We start from the raw sequence: 8,277 nt of genomic DNA on the forward strand, positions 1-8,277 counted from the left end.
AAGACTTCTCAAAATCATTTTTTTGCACAGCCTTTCATTGTTTTCTTTTTTCATTGCTCTTCATACTGGCACAGGGTGCCCAGGGCAGCTGTGGCTGCCCCTGGATCCCTGGCAGTGTCCAAGGCCAGGCTGGACAGGGCTTGGAGCAGCCTGGGACAGTGGAAGGTGTCCCTGCCCATGGAAGGGGATGGGAAATGGATGAGTTTAAGGTTTCTTCCCACCCAAACTACTGTGATTATTACTGAAAATACATCAGTGTTACTGAAAATACATCAGTTGGACTTGATGATCTTGAAGACCTTTTACAACCTTAACAATTCTTTGGTTCTATAAAAGGCAGGAGACTTTCAATTCAAAATACACTTTAAACCTTGAAATCTATGGATTGAAGATTGAATGAGATTTCACTACAAACCATTAATTTTTACCATAAGAAGTGTTTTATTAGACTATTTTAGCAATGGATGTAGGTAATTTTGGAGAAAACAAAAAGAAGAGGGTTGTGTTGTCAACCAGAGATGAGAAATGCAAACAGAAAATCCTGAAGACCTGACAACTTCAATACTTCTGTCATTCACAGTTCTTATCTATCAATTCACAATTTATTTGTTTAAGTTGATGGTAGACAGCAAGTAATATTTAACATAAATAATAATTTTTGCACTGACATAACGCAGGAAGCATTCTAATTTTTCTGCATTCTTTGGGAAGAAATTATTGTATCAGAGACTGGGATTTCTTTTTAGCTAGTAAAGCCTATTTGGGTGTAATGTGGAAAAAAATGGGATTGCAGTGGTAAGGAAAACATCCTGATGAAAAATCACTGGGCTTGGTGAACTGAAATGTTTTCTTTCTCCTAGACTTGGTTGTTCTGAGGATGACTTGAGCACCTTGAGTGTGGTGCAGGGAGATTTTCCAGGTAATTCTTGCCATCCATGTTTGGGCTGCCTGTCCAGAGCCCTCTGATGCTGGAAGTGGGCAGGGAAAACTTCCAAGGGATCTGGGGAGGCATCCACTGCTGCAAACAACATCCTACAGAGCATCCAAAGTCCTTTTGGCTCCCAGTGGAGGGGGGGAAACAGCCAAAATAAACTTCCAGGGGAGTTTTCTGGGAGCTGGATGTTTGCAATCCCACAGTTCTTCTGAACAAACACACCAAAGGTCAGTTTGAAAGGAGGCTCCTGGATTTAGGGGTGGTTTCATGGAAATCACTGGGAATATTGGGCACCATCCTGCAGGGCCCTGATTTCCAGGTGATTTTTTTCTCCCTGCATGACAATTTTTGCAGTGCAACATTTGTGGGTTTCATCAGACCCAATGTCCCCAGCCCTGGGGTCACAGTCTGGATCTCAGGGCAGGGTAGAGCTGGCAGAGCTGCTTCCAACACCAGATTTGAAAACTTGCATCAGAGTTGTGTGACTGTGGGTAGAATAATGGAATTTTTAAGGTTGGAAAAGACTTCCAAGACCAACCATTGAGTCCAGCCATTCCCTCAGCACTGCCAAGGCCACCACTCACCCATGTCCCCAACATCCACATGGTTTTTAAATCTCTCCAGGCATGGGGACTCCACCCCTGCCCTGAGCAGCTGTTCCAGTGCCTGAGAACCCTTCCCATGAATATTTTTTTCCTAATTTCCAATCTAAACCCTCTGGTACAACTTGTGGCTGTTTCCTCCTGTCCCTGTTCCCTGGAGCAGAGCCTGATTCCCCCCCGGCTGTGCCCTCCTGGCAGGAGCTGTGCAGAGCCACAAGGTCCCCCCTGAGCCTCCTTTGCTCCAGGCTCAGCCCCTGCCCAGCTCCCTCAGCTGCTCCTCCCAGGACTTGTTCCAGGGTGATTTTAGGTCCATGGCCCTAAAACAAACCCCAAATGGGTTCTTGGGACCATGGCAGTGAATATTCCAGCTGCTTTACTGCTGGGAGGATCATCTCCCATGGGGCTGCTGTTAAATTTCCATCATCAGAGATGGGTTTTGCTCTATTACACAGCTCCAGGCAGGGCTACAAATACATCCTCCATCACCTGGAGCCTTCCAGGGAGCTGTGCTGAGCTGGCCAGGAACGGGGTGCACTCATCCAGCAACAGCAGGACAGGCAGAAGTATAAATCCTAATTCGAGTGGAAATGAAATGCCAGACCAAGAAACAGAAGATGTGGAATGGATTTTCAAGTGAAAACAGGTAAATCTCTACTACCTGGTTTTGATTTTTTTGTTTGTGGTGTTTTTGTTTGCTTGTTTTCAATTTTTTTTAACAACATTGCTAATTAAATTCAATAGAATTTCACTGAAGTCTTCAGAAATGTTTGTTTGTCCTGATTTTGCCACCTTTCTGCTGGAAAACCAGGAACTGTGCCAAGGAATCTGCCTGATAGGTTTTTTTCTTTGGCTGTGCTGAGAATCCCAGTGATTGGGTTTGATGTTTGCACTTGGTGATCCTAGAGGTCTTTTCCAAGCCAAATTATTCTGTGGCACAGGAGAGTCAGGATGGATCCATCACTGTTGGATTCTCAGGGTGGAGCTGGGCAAAGGAGAACCTGTATTTGGACAAGATTTCCCCTCTCAGAGGTCCTCTGGCTATGAGCTTCCTTCCAAAAAATGTAATTGTGCTGCTCATGGAGTGACCTGGTGGTCCTGGCTGGATAATCCAGGCAGGATGTGAGAGCTGCCTGTGAGGAAATTGGGTGCCTCAAGGAGCTCTTTGACAGAGAACAGCAGATCTGGCTTCTCCCTCTGCCTGGTTGTTGCACTGAACGTGTTCAGCTGAATGCTGCCAAACAAATTTAATAGTAAATAATTTACTTAAAGGCAGGCAAAACACAAATACCAACCCAGGCTGTGAAAAGAGCCACTTGATCCTGACTCAATTGGACACAAATGGCAGGGAAAATTTGCAGGAATAGTTTCAAGGCACGTGTTGCCAGGGAACAGTCTGGTCTCCAAATCACATTATCGATATCTTGGGGTAATAACAGTGAGGAGCAATTGAGGGGAGCCATGCAGGGACACGGCTGCTGCTCCCATTTGCTGGGCTGTGAGTCCACAGCCACCCTTGGTGATGGAATGGAAAGACCTAAAGACCATCCTGGCTGATGTCAGGTGCCTTCTGCTGGGAATAGATCCATGAGAGTCAGGAGACTTTTGTCATATGTCTGGTTTTACATTCACAAATATGAATTCACCTGCTACAGCCTCCCCAGCCCAATCCTTCTGAAGTTTTCTAAGTTTTGGGGAGGACAGACCCATTGGCAAGAGACCCTGTGTCCTTGCTGTGTGAGGGCAAGGAAAGGAAACCTGGGGCAAAACTGCTGCCTCCACCTCCAGCCTCATCCCTAAAATGTGAGACCCCCACCAAGGAAGTTAAAGTGCAGATCCCATCTGCAGAAAACCCCTCAGACCCTGGGGATCCTGTGTCCTCAGGAGCAACAAATCCTCCTGTAACAAATTAGGACTTTAGGAGCCTGTAATCAATTCTGCTCGTTATTCTGGGTAATAGAATTAAACTGCTCGTGATTCACTCTTTCAACTGAATCACTGTGATTCCAGGGGCTGATAAATCTCAGGCTGTTTCCAGAGCAGAGGAAGGATGGCTGTAGGCTGGGATGTTGCCATCCATGGCCCCTGTGGGCTCAGCTCTTATTCCAGGATCTCGCTGGGGCCACGTCCTGTTAACAGCAGGATTGATCTGCTCTGCTCCTTTGCTGCTTGAGCTGTTGCTGAGGTGCTGGGTGGGCACAGATGGATTCAGAGAGTGGAATTCATCATCTCTAACTTTAAGCTCTGAGCCCAGTCCTGAATGATCCCATTTTGTAGCCAACAGAGGAAAAGCAGGTGTCTTCTGTGCATGATTCCTATTTATCCTGGCAGCTTTTTAGCAGCTGCTGGTGCACAGATTCCCCTTGAAACACCTTTTTGATGGATTCACCTGCCCCAGTGAGGACTGCCCAGGGTATTTCATCCTTAGCCTTGGCATGGAGAGGTTTCTTTTGGGAACTCCACTCTTCCAAACCTGAGGAGCACATTTCACACACAGGGAATGATGCTCCAGCCCTTCCCAGCTGGGTCCCACCAAAGCCATGAGGAAGCTCAACAGACTAAAGCAGGCCAAGGAGCAGGAGCCTGAACACAGACCTGCTCCATCCTCTCCCTTTTTGATATGTTCCCCACATTCAAAGACAAGAGAGGCCTCTGAAGGGCTTTCCCATGGACCTTGGCCCCCAGCAGCATCCCCTGGCTCTCTCAGGGACCCCCAGTACCCTTCAGTGGCTTCACAGGGCCTTCACCACCTCTAAACCTTATTCTACATAATTCAAGTTACAGTATCAGGCTTTTTTGCAGTCCTTGTTCTGTTGATCTTTAAGAATTTCTTCTCTTTAAACTGTGAAAATGCCCTCCAAGCTCTAAGCAAGCAGAGGAGAGAAAACCAGGGCACATTCCCTCTAGGGGAGGGTCTGGAGCACAAGTCCTGTGAGGAGCAGCTGAGGGAGCTGGGCAGGGGCTGGAGAATCCCTGAGGGAGCTGGGCAGGGGCTGCAGAATCCCTGAGGGAGCTGGGCAGGGGCTCAGCCTGGAGCAAAGGAGGCTCAGGGGCCCTTGTGGCTCTGCACAGCTCCTGCCAGGAGGGCACAGCCGGGGGGGTCGGGCTCTGCTCCAGGGAACAGGGACAGGAGCAGAGGGAACGGCCTCAGGCTGGGCCAGGGGAGGTTTAGATTGGATATCAGGGAAAATTTCTTCACTGAAAGAGTGGTCACGTACTGGAATAGGCTTCCAATGGGAGTAGTGGAGTCACCATCCCTTGAAGTGGTCAAAAAGTGGATGTGGTACTTGGGGACGTGGCTTAGTGGTGGCCTTGCCTGTGCTGAGTTAATGGTTGGACTTGATGGTCTTAGAGATAATTTCCAACCTTAAATATTCATTGATTCTTCTGGTTTATAGTCTGTATTTCACTTTTTTTGGTATGTATTCAGAAATAGCAAAGAAAAAACTTATTTGAGAAGGCTTAATGAGAATGTGGGGTGTAAGTAACAGGGAACTATCAATAAAATCTCATCATAACATACTTCAAAAACCCAGAAGTTTTAATGCTTCATCTTACCCAGCTGATGTGGGGTTGTGTTCCAAAGGGAGAGGACTCCATTGTGGCTGGAAACTGGGCTGTGTCCTTCCACATCCTGGTACAAATCCCAATTACCTGAACCTACCAATTCCATGTTGGCAAAGGTCATTAACAGAACTGCTGGCATCAGCTCCCGTGTGTGCAACCCCTGCTCAAACACCCTCAGAAAAAGTGATTTTCTGCACAGCCAGGCAGTGATCACACTGGTAAATAAGCTGGAAACTGCCCTTCTTGCCCCATAAATAGGAGAAAAATTACAACCAGCTCCCACAGCAGCTCAGCTCAGTCTGTTACAGAGTCGGGGTTGACTCCAGAGGGAGCTTATCTTCTTTCCCAAGGAAACAAAGAGAGCAGAGACTAGGGAGGGCCAAGATGCTTAGATGGCCTTTGCTAACCCCTTTTCTGTATGGCTGATTAGGTCTCAGTGGTTTGAAGCTCCTCAGGAGCATTTCCCAGCCCTCTGAACTGAGCCTGCTTGGCTGGGATCCAAAGGGAAGCGCGATCCTTCTGCCGAGGCCCACGGATGTTTTTAGTGAGGGAACTGGTCTGGTTCAAAGGGAGGATTTTGAACACCCTCAGAGGACTGGGAAATGAGCTGGGTGTCTGGGGAGGAGCAGGGATGCAGTTCAGGGCTGCAAACCCTTCTGGTGCAGCAGCTCCTGTTCCTGAGCAGAGCCCGGGGCAATAAAGCCGAGTAAAGCCAGGCTGGCTGCAGGGCCCTGGATTTCACCTGAGTCATCCTGACTCTTCTGCTGAAACCTGTGATCAGAAACCAAATGATAAATGTGGAAATGTGGAGTGTGTTACAGCTGCTGGGATTTTTTTCTTTTTTTTTTTCTTTTTCTCTTGCTTGTCTTAGTTAAATGCAGCTCTTGTGTCAGGAGGAGGAGGAGGAGGAAAGCCAGTGAGTCACACCCCACCCTCTGACAGCTCCTTCCCCTCCTTATCTCCCCAGCAATTTACCATTTCCTAGGCACAAGAGTGGGACAATTTGTCCCTGCTGCCTTAAGGACCAGTGGTGTGAAGAGAAGGGTTTGTGGCTCCTTTAGATCCTGGCCATTTATTTGACTGCAATCCAGAAAATATGAGTCCCCCTGCTCGTGCTTGGGTGATGGAGCATTCACCCTATGCTCAGCTGAGCCTTTAGACTCAGTTTCCAGCTCATAAAATCTCCGAATAGCTCCAGCTGGAGGGGACCTGTGTTCCAAAAATCTGCCCCAGCATTTATTTGTTCACCAGCTCTTGAGCCCAAGCTGTGCTCTGTCTGCTGGCTTTGCCCCAGAAGTGGCCAGGAGGATGCAGGGTGCTCAAACCACCTTTTGGGGTGACACACCAATTAGTTCCCCACAGAAACTTCAAAATATTTGGTCTTGGTCATGAGAGTTAGAACATTTCCAGAATCCTGGGTGGGAATATGGGAACATTGGGACACGCCAGCCCTGCAGCAGGAAGGTGTCTGCAGAGACCAGGGGTTTGGAGGGGTGGAAGCCCAGCTGGGATCAGGGGGTGGGAATGGTCACTAAGGAGGCTCAGTCCATGCCTGGGATCATTCTGGTGACTGCATCCCAACCCAGCTGCATCCCAACCAGGGGCCTCAGAATGGTGGTGGTGCCAGTCCAGCAGTGCCAGGGAGTGACTGGGCAGGATGTGCCAACACCACCCTGGTGGGAAAGGGACCAGCTCTAGGAGTTTGAGGGGACGGGGAGAACAGGAGAACATGGAGAATGATGCTGGGAGCTGCTGTGGAGGGCACAAACCTGCATCCCAGCAGGACCTGCCCCATCCATCCCCATTCCCTTACTGCTCACCCTGGGCTCCCCACAGCCCTCCCCCATGGTGGGGGATGGAAGGAGGCACCCTACAGCAGCTTGGGGCTGAATCCCCAGCTCCTCCTCCTCAGCCCAGGGAATCCCCCATAACCCCAGCCCACACCTCAGCCTGGAGAACCCCAGTACCCCCAGCCTGGGGGATCTCCCTGTACCCTCCTCCCATGCCTTAGGGATTCCCACTGTACCCCCAGCCTGGGGGGTCCCCCTGTACCCCCATCACACATCTCATCCTCGGGGCTGCCCCACATCCTCAGCCCCAGTGATGCCTCCATTCCCCCAGCACACCTCAGTCCTTGGGATTCCCTCCTGGAACCTCTGGACCTCCAGCCCAGCTCTCAGCCTGGGGATCCCTCTGGATCCTCCCATAGCCCCAGCCCAGGGCATTCCCCTGCTGCTTGCACAGCTCATCCCGGAGGATGAGATCTTGGAGATCTCTATGGATACCTCCATATCTTGGAGATCTGTTGGGATATGCCCACAACCCAGACATCCCCATGTACCCTCAGCTCAGGGACCCCCTGCCCTCCCATCCTGGCCCTCAGCTCGGGGGGATCCCCTGTGACCCAGGAGCACCCCTGTACCCCCAGCACACCCCTCAGCCCAGGCATCCCCTGTGACCCAGGAGCACCCCTGTACCCCCAGCACATCCCCCAGCCCAGGGATCCCTCCGGATCCCCCCGCACTCCCAGCCCAGGGATCCCCCCGTGCCCTCAGCCCCGAGATCCGCCCGGATCCCCCTGCACCCCCAGCCCGGGGATCCCCTCCGGATCCCCCGCACTCCCGGGTATCCCCAGCCCCGGGGATCCCCTCGAAACCCCGGTACCCCCGGCCCACGCCTCAGCCCAGGGACCCCCCTGCACCCCCAGCCAGGCTCCCAGCACGGGGGGATCCCCTTGGATCCCTTGGGATTCCCCCAGCCCGGGGTACCCCCGCCACCCCAGCGCTCACCCCAGCCCGGGGGTCCCCTCGGATCTCCAGTCTCCCCACCCAGTTCTCAGCCAGGGGGTCCCCTCTGGATGCTCCCATAGCCCCAGCCCAGCGCATTCCCACCCTGTCCGCACAGCTCATCCCGGAAGATCCCGTATCTTGGAGATCTCTTGGGACACTCCCACAGCCCAGAGATCCCCCCGTGCCCTCAGCCCGGGGACCCCCTCTGATCCAGGAGCCCCCCGTACCCCCAGCACACCCCTCAGCCCAGGGATCCCCCCGTACCCTCAGCCCCGAGATCCGCCCGGATCCCCCTGCACTCCCAGCCCCGGGGATCTCCTCGGATCCCCCGTAACCCCGGCCCACGCCTCAGCCCAGGGACCCCCCGCACCCCCAGACCGGCTCTCAG

This window comes from Molothrus aeneus, chromosome 6 (assembly GCF_037042795.1).
Source record: "Molothrus aeneus isolate 106 chromosome 6, BPBGC_Maene_1.0, whole genome shotgun sequence".
Lineage (NCBI taxonomy): Eukaryota > Metazoa > Chordata > Aves > Passeriformes > Icteridae > Molothrus > Molothrus aeneus.